The 27,165-nt window shown below is 38.8% G+C and overlaps 1 pseudogene; it reads right to left on the bottom strand.

The window, feature by feature from the left end:
* Nucleotides 1-3,682: 3,682 nt before the first annotated feature.
* The window catches only part of LOC122225974, a 35,316-nt pseudogene continuing 11,833 nt past the window's right edge, over nucleotides 3,683-27,165 (bottom strand).

The raw sequence follows: 27,165 nt of genomic DNA on the forward strand, positions 1-27,165 counted from the left end.
GTTATTGCGGGGGCGGGGGGGGGGGGTGGAACTTCTCACTATTCACCCTTTTACAACATGTGAATGTATTTCCTACTCAAAATGATAACATTTAAAACATAAGATAGAAGGATGGGTGGGTTATTTGTGCCTGGGAAGCCCAGACCCTGAGTGTCTGGCTTCTGAATCGGAATCAGGACCAGGACCAAGAGAACATAAAAGTCAGGCCCAGTGCCTGGTCCTTGGGAGCAACCAGAGGCAACAGCCTGGCACCTGGGGCCCACCAATGCTGACATGCCTCTGAGAAAATCAGTCTCCCTACCGAATAACAAAGGCCCTGGGTCCTTTGGGGATATGGAGCTCATCAGAGCAACCTTTATGGTTTGGAAGTTTTGTAAGAGACAGCTCTTATTCTTAGGAGATGCATACTGAAGTATTTTAGGATGGAGTATTTTAGGAAGTATTTTAGGATAAAGTATTTAGTATCTTGATGTCTGAACTTAACTTCCAATGGTCCAGGGGGAAGAAAGTGGGCATATACAAGCAAACACAATCCCTTACCCACAAACAAGGGGATGGTTGAGGGAGCAAAGACAGTAGAAAGGTAAAAACTGTCCTACAAAAATGTTAAATATTGTTTGAATTTAGGTGGATGGAATACAGCTGTTCATTACAGGCTCTTTCAACTTTTCTGTGTGTTTGAAGGATTTCTGAGTGAAAAGGTGAGAAAAAAAATAATATATTAAAGTGCTTTTAACAATCAGTGTAAAAGGAAAACACAACTAAACATGATACAGAGCATTGTTTATTGCCAGATGGAAGCCCAGATGAGACTAAGGATATGCATTTGTCCTGACTGGTTGCTTTCTTGGTACATCCATGACACCTATAGACCACAATCTGGAGTCTCCATTGAGGGAATCCTTGAGTACCAAGTACTTGGGTACTTAGGCCAGGCTGAGCCTAAGCCATCAAGAATCTACACTGTGCCCCTCACATAGATAAATGTCGAAAGTGGCCAAAGGCTGGTGGGAGGACAAACCAGACAGGTGACATCAAGTAAAGGATATCGATGACACTAAAGGATATCAATGAAATAAGGATATGTCGCCAAGACCTGAGCCCCATTCTCCGAAACAGCTAGTGATTCAATGTTCCAGATTCTTACTCCCAGAAGGCTCAGGCTGCTTCTCCTCCTCTCCCTCATTCACGGGGATCCCTCTAGAGGCCAAAGTGTGCCACTTACACATGGGGTGGTGCCGGAGTAGAATTGCCCTCCTTCTCTCCCACAAAGAGGGCGGTTGATACCACTAGAAGGTATCACTCTGTTCTTTGTGCAACGTGGAATTCACCACGTGTCTGTCAGGTGGGCAAGCCAGAACAGAAATGCTGTATGCAGAGGGAAACCCCAGTGGCTGAAGATCCAAATTACTGGAAACTGGCAGACAGGCTGTACAAGGATGCATTGTGGGAGATGAACACGCTCTATATGGCCACTGATGATGCAAGTAAGCCATGGAAATGTGGACATCCGGAGTCTAGAGAGCTATGGATGGGGCTGCACATTCAGGTCATGAGCTAGAGTTGGGGTGGGTGGGGGAGGTGGTGCCTAAACATGAAATGATGTGATCAGGGAAGACACAAAAGTAAGCCAAACATCCTCAGGAGGCAGGAACAGGTCAATGGGGCCTGGAACAGAAGGGTTTCCATTTCTGCTGCTGACAATATTAGCTGTTTTTCAAAATGACCATCAGCTCCTTGGGTGGCCTTCTGGCCCTGGGAGTAAGGCACCTTCTTCTGGCAGGTGCTCAGCCATCCTGAAGTTACAGTCCGGGGGTCAGTTTCCTGGCCCAGTTACCAGTTCAGGACACTACCCAAGAGCTGCACTGGAAGAGGTGGCAAATGAAGAGGCAGGCTGTGGGAAGATATCAAGTCAAAGTTAGAACAAGGAAGTACTCGGTTAAAAGAAACTGGTCAGAAGGAGAGAACTGGTGGTAACCAAAAGGGTAGAAGCTGAAAGAAACAGATGAAAAAGACTCAGGGAAAGTGTAGCAGGGAGGCTGTGAGGCTATAAGAATATAGCTGTAGGGGCGCCTGTCGTAGGTTAAGTGTCTGACTCTTGACTTGGGCTCAGGTCATGATCTCACGGTTTTGTTGGTTTGAGTCCCTAATTGGACCTCTGCACACTGACCACATGGAGCCTACTTGGGATTCTCCCTCTCCTCGCTCTCTGCCCCTCCCCCACTCATGCTCTGTCTCTCTCAGAATAAATAAACTTAAAAAAAAAAAGAATATACCTGTAGAGAAGATTTTGTTAACCATTTATCTGCCACAGATTCCCTTTGACAGTCTCATGAAGCCTGTAGGGCATTGCCAGAAAAATGTTCTTAAATGGTTTAAGACAAAATGCACAGGGCTCCAAAGGGAGCAAACTATATACAAATATGGTTATTATCAAAATGTATTTTTAAAATCTGTGCATAGTAATATAGGTGCTTCTTTATTAATATATTAAATAACAAGTTCAATCAGTAAATCTAATAACCCATATACTTTGTTTTTTAAGCTTTTCAAAAGCCAGATTTATTAAAGTATAAATTACATACAATAAAGTACAATTGGAGGAGTTTGACAAGTGCATAGTCTTGGAACCATCACCACATTCTACATACGTTAGTTACATCACTCCCAAAACTCCCATCAGGCCCCTTTTCCATCTCCTTCCCCACCCCCCAGGCACACAGAAGGTAATGAACAGTAACCTACTGGATTGTGAGTTCTTCCAGGTATTACACCAAAGAAACCAGTCATTTAAACCACGAAGGCCAAAATACACAGGGAAAAAGGACTTTAATGAAGCAATTCTCAATATGTAGTATGCCAGTTTGTGGCCTTGTGGCACCATTAGTAAGAACATTTCAACAATCTGTTTCACAACTGCTAGGATTAAGTCCCCAAAAAGGCTAGTTATCCTAGAAAAATTATTTTTGCACAAACATACTCCTTGGGCCTTAATTCATATCTACTAAATCTTTCAAGATTCTTTGAAAATGTTCCCTAGGCTAAAGAAACACTGCCCTATAGCACTGCTAGGCTTCTAAAACACACATGGCTTTGGGTTCATGAAGCTTCTTAAAGTTTTAGTTTTGCTAACAAAATTGGCAAAATAACTAAATATATAGGATTTGGTCTATACTTCTGTTCATTTCTTGAGTAAAGATAGAAGAACACCAAAGTAATTTTGGCAAATGAATCCTCTCCCCCCAGATATCTTGTCACCTACTGTATTTGGAATACTTTTAATGCCGTATCTAATGTATTATTTATCAGGCTCCTCTAGGCAGAAAAAATAAACACATTTCTAGAAAACAGTAGCTTGAACTGAATTCCCTAGGATACTTGCAACAGTCACGGTCCAAATGGAGGCACTGTGTTGTGATGTTTGAAATTCAAACAACTTTTATTTAAATTGAAAAAATTAAAACTGCATTTAGAGTCAAAACCCTTTTGTTATGAAAATCATGGGTATTTCTAGGTTAAGGCAGAGATATTTCTAGGTTAACAAGACCAGATTTGACTTCGGACTTTATTCTTTAAACAAACTGTACAGAATGGAGGAAGAAAAAGGTTATTTACATAAAATATCTACATATGTACTGAGAGGTACAAATTCGGAGACAGAAGAGACTTGAGTATGTGCTGGCATCTCAGAAGCAGTTCTCGAAGAGCTTAATTTTATTTTCTTGGATTTTAAGAATGCCTAAGATCCTTCTTCATCCTCTATCTTGGGAGCCAAATAGTACTTTAAGTGTCCCATGTCTGCAATTTTATACTCTGCTGCAGGGGTTCATCTGCAGACATACTGAGTGTTACTGTAGGAGAGAGTGCTGGGCTTTTGTAAAGAAGTTCAGGTATCTCAGTGCAAAAGTTAGCTGAACAGGCTGATTCATCTCTATGGTAACAGCTTCCTCCTCTTTATCGACATTACTTGTTTGTGACAACTTACTATTTCTATTTCCTCTTTCTCCACTTGCAGAAAACTTCACTCCATATTTTGCACAGGAAATTACAACAGCATCTCCAATATGACTGAGATCTCGGCATACACGTGCAGATTCACCAGAAGGCATATTTACTACATAGCTCCTCTTGTTCTGGAACTCCAAGTTGTTCAACAGCTAAATCCATTAACTTCATTCATAGTCTGAAAACTTTTCTTGGTTTGGAGCTTCGAATACAAGTGCCAGGGTGTCCGTATTATCTCCAGCCCTTAGGATAATGATGTCTTCAATGCCAGCACATCTTAGTGTTTTGGACATGCTGGTGAGGTTCACACCCAAGGCCAAGTTGCGGTAGCAGTGGTACATGTTGAAGTCCTCAGAAGGCAGGGTGAGCTGCACCAGGGAGACGTGGGAGGAGTCCAGGCTGTGCAGAGCTCACGTCCCAGCAGGCCTCGTTGATGAGATCCTTAAGCGCCTCCAGCACCTTCTTCAGGATGATGCCTGGACCAGGTGTGCCTCGAACGACGCAGCTACAGACGGAGCCCAGGAGCAAGTTGTAGCCTGCTCCGGCATCACAGGGTAAGAGCCAGCCAGCAAATGCAGAAGGGAAAGCCGAGATCCAGGGAGATAACCTACAAACCCATATACTTTTGATATAATGATGGTTGTAGTCTATATATCAAGGTTCAGTTTGTGTGACATGGTGTGGAAACATGGGTGATTTCAATTGGTGACAAAGTTACCAGTACTGCTAATATTACTGAAATCTGTTGCTTCCATCTGTAATTGATAGAAAAGGTCATTTTCAGATACACATTAGTGAAAATAAATATGTATCTTTTTCCTATCCAAGTTCACAGGCCCTGTGAATTCCATCCCCAAACTCCACCCTGGAACCCTATTCTAGACTTATTTTTGGAAGAAGCACAAAGCTTTGGAGACCATTTCTCTAACTTAAGCTTCTCCCTGTGAAAGGCAGGGCCAGAGTTTCTCCAGGTCTGCATAGTGCAAGTTTCTGGTTCAACTGGCTTGTTTCAGAGCTGAGAGGCAACAATCCTTCATTTCTTCCAATTCAATGTTTTTCCAACACTTTGACCTATAACCCATAATAAGAAATGCATCTTGCATTGAGACTCAGTACCCACACATGCAACAGAAACTAAAATTTCACAAACTCTACCACCTATTATGTATATATTGCATATAGTTTGTTCGGGCTGCCAAACAAAATATCACTGACGTCAGGGATGAAATAGCAGAGATTTATTATCTCACAATTTTGGAGGCTGGAAGTCCAAGATCAAAGTATAAGCAGGTTTGTTTTCTCCTGAAGGCTCTCCCCTTGGGTGGCAGATGTGTCTTCACATAACTTTCCTCAGTGCACCTGCACCTTTGGTGTCTCTGATCTAATCCCCACTTCTTGTAAGGATACCAATCAGTCTGGATCAGGAATCCACCCTAAATGGCCTCATTTTAACAATATCACCGCTTTAAAGACCCTATCTCTGAATATAGTCACATCCTGAGGGACCGGCTGTTGAGACTCCAAGATATATGAATTTGGTGGAGAACACAAATCGGCCCATAACACATAGTAAAGTAAAATCATAACCACGCTTTCCTAAAATGTTATTTGCTAATATTTAAATGTAACACATAACCCTCCTGCCAGAATTAAGAAGACTACATTGCAATGTGTGTGCTTGCTAGTTGTAGGTTTAGGATGGCTTCAAATACAAGTTACAATGCAGTGTGCACAGCTAGCTCACATTCAAGTCTGTCTTTTGAGTTTTATCAGGTCTGGATTGTGAATTGTAGTTCACACCAATAGAACTGTGATTACAGAAACAATACATTCCTTTTCCTAGACAAATGAATTGTCTTCATCTCAATATCTTACCATCATCCTTCAATGTAAAGGAGAAACCAGATCATTCTTCAAGCTTCAAGTCTAATTCAATTATCAGCACATGTATATTTTCCCTAACTACATTTCTTTACTGTTTCAATTTTTTGTGGAAAATAAGGAACATAAGTTTGAGATACAGAATGTGAGATATAACAATACCTCCAATAGCGTTTGTTCAAACTATCTTCATTGTAACATTTTCTTCATATTGTAGTTAGGGCAATCACTTGATTTTTACTTGCTATAACATTAATGTCTTTTGAACACTTCAATATCCTAAATGTGTTGAAATCATGCTTCTCCTCTGATTTCAAACTTAGTTTATTTATTTATTTTTATTTTATTTATTTTTGAGAGAGACAGAGAGAGAGAGAGTAAGTGCACAAGCAGGGGAGGAGCAGAGAAAGTGGGAGAGAGAGAGAGAGAGAGAGAAAGAATCCCAAGCAACTTCCACACTATCAGTGCAGTGAGATAAGGTCATGATCTCAAGGTTCATGAGTTTAAGCCCCACATCAGGCTCTCTACTATCAGTGCAAAGCCTGCTTCGGATCCTCTGTCTCCCTCTCTCTCTGTCCCTCCCCCACTTGCGTGCACATGTGTGCACATTCTCTCTCAAAAACAAATAAACATTTGAAAAATGTTTTTTTCTAAATGAGATTTCTATTCAACTAAAAAAATGTACTTTTGTAGAAGGCAGGGAGTAATAATACAGTGCTTTTTGGATGAATTCAAAATTTTAAAACCATCAACTTAATATAGATTGCTATACACATAGGATATTATATATGAACCTCATCATAACCACAAACCCAAAACCTATAATAGGTACACACAAAAATAAAAAGAAAGAGATCCAAGCATAACACTAAAAAAGTCATCAAATCACAATGGAAAAGAGCAAGAAGAGAGGAATAGAGAAGAACTACAAAAACAACCAGAAAACAATTAACAAAATGGCTAAGTACATACTTATTAATAATTAATTCAAATATAAATGGTCTAAAAGTTCCAATCAAAAAACATAGGGTGGGGGAGCCTGGGTGTCTCAGTTGGTTAAGCATCTGACTTCCGCTCAGGTCATGGTCTTGCAGTTCGTGAGTTTGAGCCCCAAGTCGGGCTCTGTGCAGACAGTTCAGAGCCTGAAGCCTGCTTCAGATTCTGTGTCTCCCTCTCTCTGCCCCTCCCCTGCTTGCACTCTGTCTCTCTGTCTCTCTCAAAAATAAATAAACATTAAAAAATTTTAAAAAAACAACATAGGGTGGCTGAATGGATTAAAAAAAAAAAAATCACCTCTATGCTGTTTATAAGACACTCACTTCAAACCTAAAGACCCACACATATTGAAAGAGAAGAGATAGAAAAGCTACTCCATACAAATGGAAGTGACAAAAAGCTTGGGTAGGTAAACTTATATCTGACAAAATAGACCTTAAAACAAAGGCTAACAATAGACAAAGAATGGTAACACATAATGATAAAGTAATCAATCCAAATAGAGGATCTAACAATTGTAAATATCTATGCGCCCAACATAAAAGCACCTAAATGCATAAAGCAACTATTAACAGACATAAAGGGAGAACTTGACGGTCATACAATAATAATGGGTGACTCTAACACCTCACATATCAATTTTGATATATCATCCAGATAGAAAATCAATAAGGAAAGAGTGGCTGTGAATCACACATTAGACTAGATGGATTTAATAGATGTATACAGAACATTCCACCCAAAAAAACAGCATCATACACACTCTTTTCAAGTGCACATGGAACATTCTCCAGAACAGGTCACATGTCTCCATAAAAAGATGAAACAAGTCTCCATAAAAGATTGAAATCATATCAAGTATCTTTTTTACCATAACAGATTCAAACTAGAAATCAATTATAAGAAGAAATCCTAAAGAAAAAAAAAACACGCACACACAAACACATGGAGGCTAAACAACATGCTGCTAAACAGCCAATAGGTCAATTAAGAATCAAAAAGGAAGTGAATAATACCTTGAGAAGTGAAAATGGAAACACATGGTTCAAAATCTTTGAGATACAGCAAAAGCAATTCTAGGAGGGAAATTTATAGTGACAGAAGGCTAATTCAAGCAACAAGAAAAATCTCAAAAAAAATCTAAACTTACACTGAAAGTAACTAGAAAAAAAGGAACAAACAAAGCCAAAGCTAACAGAAGGAAGAAAATAATGAAAATCAGAGTGGAAATAAATTAAATAGAAACAACAAAAAAAAAAAAGAAAAAATCACTAGAATTAAGAGAGGTTCTTCAAAACTATAAACAAAATTGATAAAACTTTAGAAAGATTCATCAGAGAGAGAAAGAGAACCAAAATAAATCATATCAGTAATGAAAGAGGAGAAATTACAACTAACACTACACAAATACAAAGTTTTATAAGATATTACTAGGATAAATTGTATGCCAATAAATAAAAGCCTAGAAGAAATGGATAAATTCCTAGAAACACACAATCTTCCAAGACTAAATCAGGAAGGAATAGAAAATCTGGGGGCACCTGGGTGGCTCAGTCAGTTGGGCGTCCGACTTCAGCTCAGGTCACGATCTTGCGGTCCGTGAGTTCGAGCCCCGTGTCGGGCTCTGGGCTGATGGCTCAGAGCCTGGAACCTGCTTCCAATTCTGTGTCTCCCTCTCTCTCTGCCCCTCCCCCGTTCATGCTCTGTCTCTCTCTGTCTCAAAAATAAATAAACGTTAAAAAAAAAAAAAAAGAAAATCTGAACAGATTGCTACTGACAAAATTGAATCAGTACAAAAAACTCCCAACAAACAAGAGTTCAGTGGGGCACCTGGGTGGCTCAGTCGGTGAAGCGTCTGCCTTCAGCTCAGGTCATGGTCTCACAGTTCATGGATGCGAGCCCCACATTGGGCTCTGTGCTGACAGCTCAGAGCCTGGAGACTGCTTTGAATTCTTTCTGCCCCTCCCCCACTCATGCTCTGTCTCTCTCTGTCTCACAAAAATGAATAAATGTTAAAAAAATTTTTAAATAAAAAAAAAAAACAACAAAAATAAGAGTTCAGGACCAGATGGCTTCACATCTGAATTCCACTAAACATTTAAAGATAAGTTAATACCTTTCCTTCTCAAACTATTCCAAAAAATAGGAGAGTAAGGAAAACTTCCAAATTCATTCTAGGAGGCCAGCATTACCCTGATACCAAAACCAGACAAGGACACTACAAAAACAAAACAAAACAAAACAAAAAACTACAAGCCAATATCCCTGATGAGCACAGGTGCAAAAATCCTCAACAAAATATTAACAAATGAAATTCAACAATACATTTTAAAAAGTCATCCACCACAATCAAGTGGGATCAATTCCAGAGATGCAAGGATGGTTCAGCATCAGCAAATCAATTAACAAATGAAGGATAGAAATCATATAATCATCTCAACAGATGCAGAAAAAGCTTTTGACAAAATTCAACATCTGTTCATGATAAAAAGTAAACTCAGGACAGCTGGGTGGCTCAGATGGTTAAGCGTCTCAGTTCATGATCTCATGTTTGTGAATTCGAGCCCCACCTCAGGCTCTGTGCAGGAAGCTCAGAGCCTGGAGCCTGCTTCAGATTCTGTGTCTCCCCCTCTCTCTGACCCTCCCCTGCTCACGCTCTGTGTCTCTCTGTCTCTCAATAATAAATAATGTTTTAAAAAATAATAAATAATAAAAAATTCAAAAATTCTCAACAAAGCACATTTAGAGGGAACAAGCTCAACATAATAAAGGTCATATATGACAAATCACAACTAAAATCAGTGAAAAACAGAAAGCTTTTCCCCTAAGGTCAGGGACAAGACAAGGATGTCCCCTCTCACCACTTTTATTCAACATACTACTGAAAGTCCTAGTCACAGCAGTCAGACAAGAAAAAGAAATAAAAGTATCCAAATTGTAAAGGAAGAAATAAAACTGTCAGTATTTGTATGTGACACATTAGCATAAGTAGAAAACCTTAGAGACTCCACCAAAGAAAATTATTAAAACTAATAAAGTCATATGATACAAAATTAATCTATAAAAATCTGTTGCATTTCCAAATGTTAATAACAAAGTAGCAGAAAAGAAATTGAGGAAAAAAAATCCCAATAAGCCTAGTCAGAGAGGAAAATGGTGACAGACAAGGAGGACACTAGGCTCACCTCATCCCAGCAATATAACTAGGTAACTATCAAATCATCCTAAATACCCCAGAAATCAGCCTGAAGACTGACAGAACAAGCTCCAGAACTAAAGGGAGACAAGAGTCCACGTTGAAGAAGGTAGAAAGTATGGTGAAGCAGCTTAGAGAAGAGATGGATCCTGGCTGCTGTTGAGGGAGGGGAGCTGTGGTCACATTAGAAGGGCGAGAGTGAGAAGCACACAGGCGAATACACAGGGAGAATATTTCCCCATAGCCATTGGCTTGGAAAGCAAGAGGGGCTGAATTCATGCCTCCTTGCAAATAGGGCAGCTTAAAGCCTGGAGAAGTAAAGGTCCCCAGACTTGGCTGGGATTGAGCCCTGCAGGCACTGCACTGCTCTTACAGAGAAGGCAGGCAAACAACCCTGGGGGATGGGTGACAACAGCATGGAAATGTCCATCTGAAGAACACATGGGACACACAGTGGAGAGATTATTCATTCTTCTCTTCTTGGAGAGTGTCCCTGAGAGGCAGTGCTCACAGGGGCACCTCTCTGGGAACAAGGGAGCTGAATAGTGCCATTCTTCTCTGATGGCCCTCAATAGAAACGCAGATCCACCTGCAGGAAGCAACACAGTGTAGACATTGGCTACCTAATGTGCTTACACCAAGTCCCACTGCCTTAGGCTCTGATAGAACTGCCCTGCTCAGTCCCAGCAAGGCAGGCCCCTCCTGTAGAAGACCACACAAACTCCTGCCCACAACACGTCTCCTAACAACAGAATTTTGCAGGTCCTCAGTTCCAGGAGAGGTGGTAACAGGTCTCATTTCACAAGCTGACCATAGCATACCTGGTTAAAACTCACTACATCCAGGCCAGGAACAAGCATTGCCCACAGCAGGCAGGGAGAGCCTCTGCAGATGACTGGCCTGGAGGACAGAGCAGCCAGAACACAACAGCAGAGCCCATGTAACACATGCTAGAGGCATTCCCTGAAGTGCCAGACCCTGCACACTACAGGCTCTCTTCTTCATAAGGCCATTACTTTCAGGAAGAGGAGACATAACTGGGATTTCTAACACAGAGAAGATGGCAGAGACTTAGACAAAATGAGCAGACAGAGGAATTTATTCCAAATGAAAAAACACTATAAGGTCACAGCCAGAGATACAAGCAAAACAGATATAAATAACATAACTGATAGAGAATTTATTTATTTATTTTTCAAAAGTGACATTTTAATTTGCCTGGTCAAACATTAGTTTACAGCCACAGGAGTAAAATTGCATTTACAACTCAAATTTCGTCACATTTAATGCTAGATATTGTGGAGCTAATATTTGGACATTAGTCTTTTGTTAAACATTAGCCAAAATAGGGGCGCCTGGGTGGCTCAGTTGGTTGAGCGTCCGACTTCGGCTCAGGTCATGATCTCGCGGTCCCTGAGTTTGAGCCCCGCGTCAGGCTCTATGCTGACAGCTCAGAGCCTGGAGCCTGCTTCAGATTCTGTGTCTCCCTCTCTCTCTGACCCTCCCCTGTTCATGCTCTGTCTCTCTCTGTCTCAAAAATAAATAAACATTAAAAAACATTTTTTAACATTAGCCAAAATAGATGCCTTATTATTTTTTAATTAATAGACCTTATTATTTAGTATAGATTTATTTTTAATATATTTTGTTATCTATTTATTGTTTAATTTACAGCCAAGTTAGCATACAGTGTAACGATGATTTCAGGAGCAGATTCCTTAATGTCCCTTACCCATTTAGATCATCACCCCTCCCAAAACCCCTCCAGCAACCAGCAGTTTGTTCTTTATATTTAAGAAACTTTTAGGTTTTGTCCCCCTCCCTGTGTTTACATTATTTTTGCTTCCCTTCCCTTATGTTCATCTTTTTTGTATCTTAAAGTCCTCATATAAGTGGACTCATACGATAGTGGTCTTTCTCTGGCTGACTAATTTTGCTTAGCCTAATACTCTCCACTTCCATCCATGTAGTTGCAAATGGCAAGATTTCATTCTTTTTGATTGTCGAGTAATACTCCATTGTGTAGATATACCACTTCTTCTTTATCCATTCATCCATTGGTGGACACTTGGGCTCTTTCCATACTTTGGCTATTGTCAATTGTGTTGCTATAAACATTGGGGTGCATGCGCCCCTTCGAAACAGCACACCTGTATCCCTTGGGTAAATACCTAGTAGTGCAATTGCTGGGTCATAGGGTACTTCTATTTTTAATCTTTTAAGGAACCTCCATACTGTTTTCCAGAGTGGCTGCACCAGTTTGCATTCCCACCAACAGTGCAAAAGAGATGCGCTTTCTCCACATCCTCGCCAACATCTGTTGTTGCCTGAGTTGTTAATGTTAGCCATTCTGACAGGTGTGAGGTGGTATCTCATTGTGCTTTTGGTTTGTATTTCCCTGATGATGAGTGATGTTGAGCACTTTTTCATGTGTCTGTCGGCCATCAGGATGTCTTCTTGGAGAAGTGTCTATTCATGTCTTTTGCCCATTTCCTCACGGGATTATTTGTTTTTTGGGTGTTGAGTTTGATAACTTCTTTATAGATTTTGGACACTAACCCTTCATCTGAAATGTCATTTGTAAATATCTTCTCCCATTCCGTCTGTTGCTTTTTACTTTTGCTGATTGTTTCCTTCGCTATGCAGAAGCTTTTCATTTTGATGAGGTCTCAATAGTTCATTTTTGCTTTTGTTTCCCTTGCCTCCAGAGACATGTTGAGTAAGAAGTCGCTGCGGCCTAGGTCAAAGAGGTTTTTGCCTGCTTTCTCCTCTAGGATTTTGATGGCTTCCTGTCTGACATTTAGGTCTTTCATCCGTTATGAGTTTATTTTGTGTATGGTGTAAGAAAGTGGAGCAGGTTCATTTTTCTGCATGTCACTGTCCAGTTTTCCCAACATCATTTGCTAAAAAAACTGTCTTTATTCCATTGGATATTCTTTCCTGCTTTGTCAAAGATTAGTTGGCTATACATTTGTGGGTCCCTTTCTGGGTTGTCTATTCTGTTCCTTTAGATACAGTTTTTGTGTCAGTACCATACTGTCTTGATGATTGCAGCTTTATAATACATCTTGAAGCCTGGGATTGTTATGCCTCCAGCTTTGGTTTCCTTTTTCAAGGTTTCTTTGGCTATTCAGGGTCTTTTCTTGTTCCATACAAATTTCAGGATTGTTTGCTCTAGCTCTGTGAAGAATGCTGGTGTTATTTCCAGGATATGTTTTTATGCGAAAAAAGAAAAAAAGCACAAAGTGCAACCTCAGAGCTGAGAGCATGGAGCCTGCTTTGGATTCTGTGTCTCATTCTCTCTCTGCCCCTCCCCCGCTTGTGCTCTGTCTTTCTCTGTCTCCCAAAAATAAATAAATGTAAAAATAATTTTTAATTAAAAAAAAAAGACCATAACAAGAGACAGAAAAGGGCACTATATAATTATAAAGGAGACAACCCAACAAAAACAAGTAACAATTGTAAACATTTAGGCACCCAAGAGGAGAGCCCTCAAATATATAAAAAAATTAATAGCAAACATAAAGGAACTAATTGATATTAACACAATAATAGTAAGGGGATTTAATACACCACTTATATCAATGGACATGTCATCTAAACAAAAAATCGGGGGTACCTAGCTGCCTCAGTTGGTAAAGCATTCGACTCTTGATCTTCAGGTTGTAAGTTAAAGCCCCAAGTTGGGTGCAGAGATTACTTAAAGTAAAATCTTTTGGGGCACCTGGGTGGCTCAGCCATTGGGCATCCAACTTCAGCTCAGGTCATGGTCTCGCAGTCCATGAGTTCGAGCCCCGCGTGGGGCTCTGTGCTGTCAGTTCGGAGCCTGGAGCCTGCTTCAGATTCTATGTCTCCCTCTCTCTCTGCCCCTCCCCCACTCGTGCTCTGTCTCTCTGCATCAAAAAATGAATAACCATTTAAAAAAAAAATTTAGAGAGGCGCCTGGGTGGCTCAGTTGGTTGAGCGTCCGACTTCACCTTGGGTCTTGATCTTGCAGTCCGTGAGTTCAAGCCCCATGTCAGCACCTGTGCTGACAGCTCAGAGCCTGGGGCCTGCTTCGGATTCTGTGTCTCCCTCTCTCTGCCCCTCCCCCCCACTCATGCTCTGTCTCTCTCTCTCTCTCTCTCTCTGTGTCAAAAATAAATGAACATTAAAAAAATTTTTAATAAAAAAATAAAAATAAAAAAATTTAGAAAGGAAAATCTTTAAACAGAAAATCAGCAAGGAAACAATGGCTTTGAATGACACACTGGATCAGATAGACTTAACAGATACATTCAGAACTTCCCATCCCAAAACAGCAGAATGAATGCACATTCTTTTCAAGTGCACATTCAATATTCTCCAGAATAGATCATATATTGGTTCACAAAACAGGCCTTAGGCAATATAAGAAGATTGAAGTTCTACCATGTTCCTTTTCTGACCACAATGTTACGAAACTAGATGTCAACCACAAGAAAAAATCCGGAAAGACCACAAATACATGGAAGTTAAATAACATGCTACTAAACAATGAATGGGTAAGCCAGGAAATAAGAGAAGAAATGAAAAAATACATGGAAACAAACGAAAATAAAAACACAACAATCCAAAATGTTTTGGATGCAGCAAAAGCAGCCCTAAGAGGGAATTATAGAGCAATACAGGACTACTTCAAGAAGCAAGAAAAGTCTCAAATAACCTAACTTTACACCTAAAGGAGCTGGAAAAAGAAAAACAAACAAAATCTAAAGCCAGAAGAAGGAAGGAAATAATAAAGATTAGAGAAGACACAAATGATACAGAAACTAAAAAACAATAAAACAGATCAATGAAACAAGGGGTTGTTCTTTGAAAAAATTAATAAAGTTGATAGCCCTCTAACCAAACTTATCGAAAAGGAAAGAGAAAGGAACCAACAGAAGAGAGAAAAGAAATAACAACCAACACCACAGAAATACAAACAATTATAAGAGAATATTATGAAATGCCATATGCCAACAAATTGGACAAACTAGAAGAAATGGGTAAATTTCTAGAAACATATAACTTCCCAAAACTGAAACAGGAAGAAATAGAAAACTTGAACAGAATAATAACTAGCAAGAAATTGAGTTAGTAATCAAAAAACACCTAACAAACAAAAGTCCAGGACCAGTTGGCTTCACAGAAGAATTTTACCAAACATTTGAAAAGTCAGGGGCTCCTGGCTGGCTCAGTGGGTTAAGTGTCCAACTCTTGATTTTGGTTCAGGTAATGATCTCATTGTCATGAGATCAATCCCTGCATCAGGCTCTGTGCTGTCAATGCAGAGACTGCTTGGGATTCTCTATTCCCCTCTCTTTCTGTCCCTCCCCCACTTGCATGTTCTCTCTCTCTCTTTCTCTCTCTCAAAATAAACAAATAAAAGCATAAAAAACAAAGAAGAGTTAATATCTTTTCTTCTCAAACTATTCCAAAAGATAGAAAAGGAAGGAAAACTTCCAAATTCATTCTATGAGGCCAGCATTACCCTGATACCAAAACCAGATAAAGACACACACACACATAAAAGAGAACTATAGGCCAATAACTCTGATGAATATCAATGCAAAAATCCTCAACAAAATACTAGCAAACAGAACCCAACGATACATTAAAAAAAATCATTCACCATGATCATGTGGGATTTATTCCTGGGTTGCCATTGAGGTTCAATATTTGCTAATCAACCAATGTGATACATCACATTAATAGAAGAAAGAATAAGAACTATATGATCATTTCAATAGATGCAGAAAAAACATTTGACAAAGGACAACATGCATTCATGATGAAAAAACACAATAAAGTAGGTTTAGAGGGAACATATCTCAACATAATAAAGGCCATATATGAAAAACCCACAGGTAACATCATACTAAATGGAGGAAAACTGAGAGCTTTTCCTCTATGGTCAGGAACAAGACAGGAATGATGTCCATTCTCACCACTTTTATTCAACATAATGCTGGAAGTCCTACCCACAACAGACAACAAAAGAAATCAAAGATAGGGGCTTTTGCCACGACGGCAAGGATGGATGAAGCAGAGCAGCGAGTAAGTGACATAGAAGACAAAATTATGGAGAATAATGAAGCAGAAAAAAGAGGGAAACTAAGGCAAAAGAACATGATACAAGAATTAGAGAACTCAGTGACTTATTAAAAAGGAATAACATCCAAATCATAAGAGTCCCAGAAGATGAAGACAGAGAAAAAAGGGGAGAAGGTTTATGTGAACAAATTACAGCTGAAAACTTTTCTAATCTGGGGAAAGACACAGACATCAAAATCCAAGAAGCACTGAGAACTCCCATTAGATTCAACAAAAAACAACCATCAACAAGGCATATCATAGTCAAATTCACAAAATAAACAGACAAGGAAAGAATTATGAAAGCAACAAAGGAAAAAAGGTTCTTACCATACAAGGGAAGACAGATCAGGTTCACAGCAGACCTATCCACAGAAACTTGGCAGGCCAGCAAGGAGTGGCAGGATATATTCAACTTGCTGAATCAGAAAAATATGCAGCCAAGAATTCTTTATCAAGCAAGGCTATCATTCAAAATAGAAGGAGAGATAAAGAGTTTCCCAGACAAGGGGTGCCTGAGTGGTTCAGTTGGTTAAGCATCTGACTTTGGCTCAGGTCATGATCTCAGTTTGTGAGTTTCAGCCCTGCATTAGGCTCTATGCTGACAGCTCGAAGCCTGCTTCAGATTCTATATCTCCCTCTCTTTCTGCTCCTCCCTGCTCATGTTCTGTCTCTCTCTCTCTCTCTCTCTCTCTCTTTCTCTCTCTCTCTCTCTCAAAAATAAATAAATTAACTAACAAACATTTTTTAAAAATTTAATGAAAAAAAGAGATTCCCAAACAAAAAATAAAGGAGTTTGTGACCAAGAAATTTTAAGGAGGACTCTCTGAGGGAAGAAAAGATGAAACAAAACAAAAAGACCAAAAGCAACAAAGACTAGAAAGAACAAGAGAATACCACCAGAAACTCCAACTCTACAGGCAACACAATGGCAATAAATTCATATCTTTCAGTACTCACTCTAAATGTCAATGGACTAAACACTCCAGTCAAAAGACATAGAGTATCAGAATGGATAAGAAAACAAGATGCATCTATATGCTGTTTACAAGAGACCTATTTTAGACCTTAAGTCACCTTCAGATTGAAATTAAGGGGACAGAGAACCATCTATCATGCTAATGGTCGCCAAAAGAAAACTGGAGTAGACATACTTACTTATATCAGACAAACTAGATTTTTAAATAAAGACTGTAACAAGAGATGAAGAAGGGCGTTATATCATATTTAAGGGGTCTATCCACCAAGATCTAACATTGTAAAGATTTACGTCCCCAACATGAAGACACCCAAATATATAAACCAATTAATTATGAAACTCAAAATCAATGACAAGAAAAAATTCGGAAAGACCACAAATACTTGGAGATTAAAGAACATCCTACTAAAGAATATATGAGTTAGGGGCGCCTGGGTGGCGCAGTCGGTTAAGCGTCCGACTTCAGCCAGGTCACGATCTCGCGGTCCGTGAGTTCGAGCCCCGTGTCAGGCTCTGGGCTGATGGCTCGGAGCCTGGAGCCTGTTTCCGATTCTGTGTCTCCCTCTCTCTCTGCCCCTCCCCCGTTCATGCTCTGTCTCTCTCTGTCCCAAAAATAAAAAAATAAAGTTGAAAAAAAAAAAAGAATATATGAGTTAACCAAGAACGTAAAGAGGAAATTAAAAAGTACATGGAATAAAATGACAGTGATAACACCACAGCCCAAAACCTCTGGGATGCAGCAACGGCAGTCATAAGAAGGAAGTATATAGCAATCCAGGCCTTCCTAAAGAGGAAAGAAAGGTCTCAGACACACAAAAAAACTTTACACCTTAAAAAGCTGAAAAAAGAACAGCAAATAAAACCCAAAACCATCAGAGGATGGGAAATAATAGAAATTAGAGCAGAAATCAATGATATCAAAATCAAAAGAGCAATAGAACAAATCAATGAAATCAGGAGCTGGTTCTTTGAAAGAATTAACAAAATTGACAAACCTCTAGCCAGATTGATCAAAAAGAAAAAGAAAAGGACCCAAATAAATAAAATCAAGAATGAAAGAGGAGAAGTCACAACCAACACTGTAGAAACACAAACAATAATGAGATATTATGAGCCAATATGCCAATAAATTGGGCAATCTGGAAGAAATGGACAAATTCCTAGAAACATATAAACTACTGAAACTGAAACAGGAAGAAATAGAAAATTTGACCAAACCCATAACAAGTAAAGAAATTGAATTAGGAATCAAAACTCTCCCCAAAAACAAGAGTCCAGGACCGGATGGCTTTCCAGGGGAATTCTACCAAACATTTAAAAATTAGTCAAACACCTATTCTTTTGAAGCTGTTCCAAAAAATAGAAAAGGAAGGAAAACTTCAAACTGAATCTACAAGGCCAACATTACCTTGATTCCAAAACCAGACAAAGTCCCCACTAAAAAGGAGAACTCAGACCAATTTCCCTTATGAACATGGATGCAAAAATTCTCAACAAGATACTAGCCAACTGGATCCAACAATACAGTAAAAGAATTAATCACCACAATAAAGTGGGATTTATACCTGGGATGCAGGGCTGGTTCAATATCCATGAATCAATCAATGTGATACATAACATTAATAAAAGAAAGGACAAGAACCACATGACCCTCTCAATAGATGCAGAGAAAGCATTTGACAAAATACAGCATCGTTTCTTGACAAAAACCCTCGAGAGAATAGAGATAGAAGGATCACACCTCAAGACCATAAAAGCCATATATGAAAGACCCACCGCTAATATCATCCTCAGTGGGGAAAAACAGAGCTTTCCCCCTAAGGTCAGGAACACGACAGGGATGTCCAGTATTGCCACTGTTATTCAACATAGTATTGGCAGTCTTAGCCTCAGCAATCAGACAACACAAAGAAATGAAAGGCCTCCCAGTCAGCAAGGTTCAGTCAAACTTTCACTCTTTAAAGTCAGCATGATATTCTATGTGGAAAACCCAAAAGATTCCACCAAAAAACTGCTAGAACTGATCCATGAATTCAGCAAAGTCGCAGGATATAAAATTAATGCACAGATATCGGTTGCATTTCTATACACCAATAATGAAACAGCAGAAAAAGAAATCAATGAATTGATCCCATTTACAATTGCACCAAAAACCATAAAATACCTAGGAATAAACATAACCAAAGAGGTGAAAAATCTATGCACTGAAAACTATAAAAAGCTTATGAAAGAAATTGAAGAAGACACAAAAAAATGAAAAAAAATTCCATGCTCCTGAATTGGAAGAACAAACATTATTAAAGATTGATACTACCCAAAGCAATCTACATATTTGATGCAATCCCTATAAAAATAATACCAGCATTCTTCACAGAGCTAGAGCAAACAATCCTAAAATTTGTACGAAACCAGAAAAGACCTCGAATAGCGAAAGCAATCCTGAAAAAGAAAACTGAAGGTGGATGCATCACAATTCTGGACTTTAAGATGCATTACAAAGCTGTAATCATTAAGACAGTATGGTACTGGCACAAAAACAGACACTCAGACCAATGGAACAGAATAGAGCCCAGAAATGGACCCACAAACAATGGCCAACTAATTTTTGACAAAGCAAGAAAGAATATCCAATGGAATAGAGTCTCTTTCAGCAAGTGGTGCTGGGAAAACTGGACAGTGACATGCAGAAAAATGAACCTGCTCCACTTTCTTACACCATACACAAAAATAAACTCAAAATAGACAAAAGACCTAAATGTAAGACAGGAAGCCATCAAAATCCTCGAGGAGAAAGAGGGCAAAAACCTCTTTGACCTAGGCCGCAGCAACTTCTTACTGAACATGTCTCTGGAGGCAAGGGAAACAAAAGCAAAAATGAACTATTGGGACCTCATCAAAATAAAAAGCTTCTGCACGGCAAAGGAAACAATCAGCAAAACTAAAAGGCAACCGATGGAACGGGAGAAGATATTTGCAAATGACGCATACCTTTGTTACTATCCAAAATCTATAAAGAAGTTATCAAACTCAACACCCAAAAAACAAATAATCCAGTGAAGAAATGGGCAAGACATGAATAGAGAAGACATCCAGATGGCCGACAGACACATGAAAAGATGGTCAACATCACCTATCACAGGGAAATAGAAATTAAACCACAATGGATACCACCTCACACCTGTCAGAATGGCTAACATTAACAATTCAGGCAACAACAGACGCTGGCGAGGATGCGGAGAAAGAGGAACACTTTTGCACTGCTGGTGTGAATGCAAACTGGTGCAGCCAGACACTCTGGAAAACAGTATGGAGGTTCCTCAAAAAATTAAAAATAGAACTACCCTGGGGTACGTGGCTCAGTCGGTTAAGCATCAGTAAACTTCGGCTCAGGTAATGATCTCACAGCTCATGGATTTGAGACCTGTGACGGGCTCTGTTCTGACAGCTCAGAGCCTGGATCCTGCTTCAGATTCTGTGTCTCCATCTCTCTCTGCCCCTCCCCCTCTTGCTGTCTGTCTCTCTGTCTCTCAAAAATAAATAAACATTTTTTTAATTAAAAAATAAGTAGAACCCTACGACCCAGCAATTACACTACTAGGTATTTATCCAAAGGATACAGGTGTGCTGTTTCGAAAGGGCACATGCACCCCAATGTTTATAACAGCACTGTCAACAATAGCCAAAGTATGGAAAGAGCCCAAATGTCCATCAACTGATGAAAGGATAAAGAAGATGTGGTATAGGGGCTCCTGGATGGCTCATTCAGTTAAGTGTCCGACTTAGGCTCAGGTCATGATCTCACAGTTTGTGGGTTCGAGCCCCGCATGGGGCTCTGTGCTGACAGATAAGAGCCTGGAGCTTGCTTCAGATTCTGTGTCTCCCTTTCTCTCTCTTCCCCTCCCCTGTTCACACTCTGTCTCTCAAAAAAGAATCATTTAAAAAAAAAAAAGATGTGGTGTATATATAGACAATGGAATATTACTTGAAAGCAAAAAGAATGAGATCTTGCCATTTGCAACAAAGTGGATAGAGCTAAAGTATATCATGCTAAGCAAAATTAGAGAAAGACAAATATCAATGACTTCACTCATATGTGGAAATTAAAATACAAAACCGATGAACATAAGGGAAGGGAAATAAAAATAATATAAAAACAAGGAGGAGAACAAAACACAAGAGACTCTTAAATACAGAGAACAAACTGAAGTTTGCCAGAGGGGTTGTAGAGGGGGGGGATGGGCTAAGTGGGTAAGGGGCATCAAGGTCGACACTTGTTGAGATGAGCACTGGGTGTTATACATAGGGATGAATCACTGGAATCTACTCCTGAAATCATTATTGCACTACATGCTAACTTGGATGTAAATTAAAAAAAAAAAAAAAAAAAAAAACCAAAAACTCTGGATGATTAGTAAAAAATATGGCATCAATATAAATGTTTGTTTTGTAGCCCAAATTTCTGGTGTACTTCTGTGGGGGATATCTTAAGATGTATTATAAAGGTTTGTGGAAATGGATTAGTATAATGATTGTTAGCTAATTGCCCAAATGAATTTCTCCCTTTCTTTCTACTAATGCAGTATTTCTAAGGTAATAGACAAGTTGAGTCACAGTAGTGGGTGGTTAGAAGGAATTATTTCTTGTGTGTAAAAAAAACCAATATCAAATAAATAAATAAATAAATAAATAAATAAATAAATAAATAAAAAAAACCCAATAACTTAGGGGTGCCTGGGTGGCTCACTTGATTGAGCATCTGTTTTCGGCTCAAGTCATGATCTCATGATTTGTGAGTTCAATCCCTGCATCAGGCTCTATGCTGACAGCTTGGAGTCTGGAGCCTGCTTCAGATTCTGTGTCTCCCACTCTCTGTGCCCCTCCCCCACTCACACTCTCTCTCCCTCTCTCTCTCTCTCTCTCTCTCTCTCTTTCTCTGTACAAAATAAATAAACATTTAAAAAAATTTTTTTAAATAAAAATAACTTAAGAAATAATAAATCATTTTAAAAAATCAAAGGCATCCAAAATGGCAAGGAAGTGTGAAACTTTCACTATTTGCAGGTAACATGATGCTATACATAGAAAACCTGAAAATCTCTACCAAAAAACTGATAGAATTGATAAATGAATTCAGTAAAGTCATAAGATACAAAATCAACATACAGAAATCTGTTGCATTTCTATAAACCAATAATGAAGCAGCAGAAAGAGAAATTAAGGAATCAATCCCATTTACAATTGCACCAAGAACACAAAACACCTAGGAATAAACCTAACCAAATATTTGAAAGACCTGTACCCTGAAAACTATAAAACACTCATGAAAGAAATTGAAGATGACACAAAGAAATGGAAAGACATTCCATACTCATGGGTTGGAAGAACATACTGTTAAAATGTCTACACTACCCAAAGCCATCTACACATTCAGTGTAATCCCTATCAAAATAACATGAGCATTTTTCACAAAGCTAGAATAAATCCTAAGATGTATATGGTACCACAAAAGACCCTGCATACCAAAGCAATCTTGAAAAAGAAAAGGAAAGCCAGAGTCATCACAATTCCAGACTTCAAGTTATATTACAAAACTGTAGTAATCAAAACAGTATGGTACTGGCACAAAAATAGACACATAGATCAATAGAATAGAATAGAAAGCCAGAAATGAACCCACAATACATGGTCAATTAATCTTTGACAAAGCAGGAAAGAGTATCCAGTTGGAAAAAGACTGTCTCTTCAACAAATGATGTTGGGAAAACTGGACCACAACATGCAGAAGAATGAAACTGGACCACTTTCTTACACCATACACAAAAGTAACCTCAAAATGGATGAAAGACCTAAATGTGAGACCTAAAAACATAAAAACTCTAGAAAAGAACACAGACAGTAACCTCTTTGACATGGGCTTTGGCAATTTCTTCCTAGATATGTCTCCCGAGGGAAAGGAAACAAAAGCAAAAATAAACTATTGGGACTACATCAAAATAAAAATCTTCTGTGGCACCTGGGTGGCTTCGGCCTCCAACTTCTGATTTCAACTCAGGTCATGATCTCATGGTTCAAGGGTTCAAGCCCTACATAGGGTTCTGTGCTTGCAGTATGGAGCCTGCTTGGGATTCTCTCCCTCTCTGCCTCTCTCTGCTCCTCCCCAGCTCATTTGCTTTCTCTCTCTTTCAAAGTAAATAAACTTTTAAAAAATTTTAATAAAAAAATAAATAAATCTTCTGCACAGTGAAGGAAATAATCAACAAAACTAAAAGGCAGCCTAAAGACTGGGAGAAGGTATTTGCAAATGACATACCCAATAAAGGATTAGTGTCCAAAATATATAAAGAACTTATAAAACTCAACACCCAGGAGCACCTGGCTGTCTCAGTCTGTAGCTGATGTGACTCTTGATCGTGGGGGTATTGAGTTTGAGCTCCACATTTGATGTAGAGTTTACTTAAAAACAAAACTCAACACTCAAAAAACGAATAATCCAATTAAAAAATAGTCGGAAGACATAAATAGACATTTTTACAAAGAAGACATCCAGATGGCCAACAAACCCATGAAAAGATGTTCAACATCACTTTCATCAGGGAAATACAAATCAAAACCACAATAAGATATCACCTCACATCTGTCAGGATGGCTAAAATCAACAACACAAGAAATAATGAGTGTTGGTGAGGATGTGGAGAAAGGGGAACCCTCATGCACTGTTGGTGGAAATGTAATTTGCTTCAGCCACTACAAAAAATAGTATGGAAGTTCCTCAAAAAATTAAAAACAGGGGCGCCTGGGTGGCTCAGTCGGTTAGGCATCCAACTTTTGATTTTGGCTCAGGTCACGATTTCACAGTTTATAAGTTCCAGCCCTGCTTCAGGCTCTGTGCTGGCAGTGTAGAGCCTGCTTGAGATTCTCCCTCTCTCTCTCTGCCCCTCCCATGCTCTCTCTCTGTCTCAAAATAAATAAATAAACTTTTAAAATATTCAAAATAGGGGCACCTGGGTGGCTCAGTCAGTTGAGGGTCTGACTTCAGCTCATGATCTCGTGGTTTGTGAGTTCAAGCCCCACGTTGGGCTCTGTAATGACAGCTCAGAGCCTAGAGCCTGCTTCGGATTCTATATCTCCCTCTCTCTCTGCCCCTCTCCTGCTCATGCTCTGTCTCTCAAAAATAAATAAACATTAAAAAAATTTTAATAAAAAATTAAAAATAGAATATCATATGACCCAGAAATTCTACTTCTGGGTATTTATCAGAAGAAAATGAAAACACTAACTCAAAAAGATACTTGCAGCCCTATGTTCATTGCAGCATTATTTATAAGAGTCAATATATGGAAGCAACATATGTGCCCATCAACAGATGAATAGATAAAGAAGATATGGTGTATATACACAATGGAATATTACTCAGCCATAAAAATGAATGAAATCTTGTCATTCATGACAACCTGGATGGACCTAGAAGGTATTATGCTAAATGAAACAAATAAGACTGTAAAAGACAAATATCAGATTATTTCACCTGTATGTGGGAACCAAAAAACAAAACCACCACCACCAAAACAGAAAAGAGATTCATAAATACAGAAAACAAACTGATGGTTGCCAAATGGGCAATAGGTGTACAGGTGAAGTAGGTAAAGGGTACAAACTTCTAGTTACAAAAATAAATAAATCTCAAAGATGAAAAGTATGGCATAGGGAATATAGTCAATAATATTGTAATAACTTTGTATGATGACAAATGGTAACTATATTGTGGTGACCATTTTGTAGTATACATAATTATAGCATCACTATATTGTATGCCTGAAACTAATATACTATATGTCAACTACACTGCAATTAAAAACTAGGACATATTCTATATCCATGCATGATAGGTGAGTATTTCTTAAATGTCTACTTTGACACACAATATGCCATTAAATATGACACTGAGGCATTTTCATTAATATTTATATAACAACTAAGACATTGGAATAATAGTTTTATTTCATTTTTATTTCTTTGAACACATTTAATGGGCTTTTTTATAAGTTCAGCATGAGTTAATTCTTATATGTACTTTCAGGTAAAAGTGAACATTCTTTTTCTTTCCATTCAAATATGCAACTGCTCTCACAACAGTTATTGAAAAGATAATTTTATTCCCATTGAATTACCTTTGCACAATTTGGAAATGCAATTTATTGTACAGAAGGGGGATTTGTTTCTACATTTTCTATTCTGTTCCATTGAATGACATAGCTATCCTTACTGCAATACTTCGTTGTCCTGATGACTGTAGCTTTACACTAAGTCTTGAAAGACTTGAAATCAGGTGGTATAGGTCTTCTGACTTTATCCTTTGTTTTTAAGATTTTTTTTAGGTCTTGGGGACCCTGTGTGGCTCAACTGGTTAAGCATCTAACTTTGGCCCAAGTCATGATTTTATGGTTTGCAAGTATAAGCCCTACATAGGCTCTCTGCTGTCAGCATGAAGCCCGCTTTAGATCCTCTGTCCCCCTTTTTCTGCCCCTCCCCAGTTTGCACACGTGCATGTGCACGCTCTTTCTCCCTCTCTCCCTCTCTCAAAAATGCATATTTAAAAAAAAAAAAAAAAGATTGTTTTGGGTCTTTTGCATCTCCTGATTCTAAAATGTGTATATCCATTACATGTGTATACAAACATACGTATCTCTTTGTACACTTTAGAACCAGCTTGTCAATTTCTGCAAGAGCTTGCTGGGATTTTGATTGGGATTATGTTGAATCCATAGATTGATGTGGGCAAAATTGTCACTTTAACATTTAGTCTACTAATCCAAACTCATGGCATGTATCTCCACTTATTTCATTTTTCAGTTTCTATCAGCAATCTTTGGAGATTTTTTATATACAGTGTTTTGTAAATATGTATTTTGTTAAGTTTACCCATAAGTATTTTATTTTTGTTGCTATCATAAATGGTATTATTTCTAAATTTCATTTTCTTAAAAGTTCATCACTATTACATAGACACAGAATTGATGTTTATATATTGACCATATATTCTATGACCTTGCTACATTCACTAACTTGGTTGTTGTTGTTCTCTGGTTCTCTAGCTTTCCAGGATATAGGCCCATTTGACTTTCCTTCACTGTCCAAAAATACCTGAAAGAGGCAGATTCCTAGTCCCATTTGTGCTGACTTTACAGGCATCTCAGCTATCCAAGGCTGTAGTGGTGAAGTGGTTGCAATAGTGGAACAAGATGACAAGTCCAGTATTGTCACTTTTATTTGGGATCAGACAGGAATACTTGTGTTAGAACTGTTTAACTGCACAGAATTCATAAAATAAGAAAAAAATTTAATATCAACACTTGGAAATATTTTTAAAAGTCTCTCTGACCCCTCTGGAATTTTCTATTTCCTTTTACTTCAGCTTCTCTATCCAGGAGACCCTTGGGAGCTGTGACTTCTGGTGTCCAGAGGTCTTCTCTGCCTCTCCCTCTGTGATTCCCTTGGTGCCACACTACCTCAGGGTGGCAACCCCAATCTGGCCAAGGACAAAACTGAAGTAATTTCCATTTCTTTCTTGCCAACGTGGGACATATTCTCGCTCGTGATTATTCTGATAATTCTTCTTGCACAGAAGACTTGTCTGTCAGGTCCCTGCTCAGCTTTTGGGGGAGGGGTGGTGGAGTAAGGGCATAGTAGATGGGAGGGCCTGGGACATTGTCAGAGCTGCGGGAAAAAGAGGAATCAGAAGAGCATCAGGGATAATGAAGGAACAGTGAAGAAAGGAGAGACTAAGTCAAGAAGGGTAAACAGAACAGCTGACCAATGCCTGAATTAGCTGTTTATATACACAAAAATGCTCTTATTGACATAGATTAAAATGTCATGATAAAATTTCAGACTTCCAGACAAAACTATAGTAGTTAAAACAAAATAGTATTGGCACAAAAAAATAGATGCATAGATCAATGGAGCATAATAATAGAAAGCTCAGAAATAAACCTACAGTTATGTGGCCAATTAA

This window comes from Panthera leo, chromosome C1 (genome assembly GCF_018350215.1).
Source record: "Panthera leo isolate Ple1 chromosome C1, P.leo_Ple1_pat1.1, whole genome shotgun sequence".
Taxonomy (NCBI): domain Eukaryota; kingdom Metazoa; phylum Chordata; class Mammalia; order Carnivora; family Felidae; genus Panthera; species Panthera leo.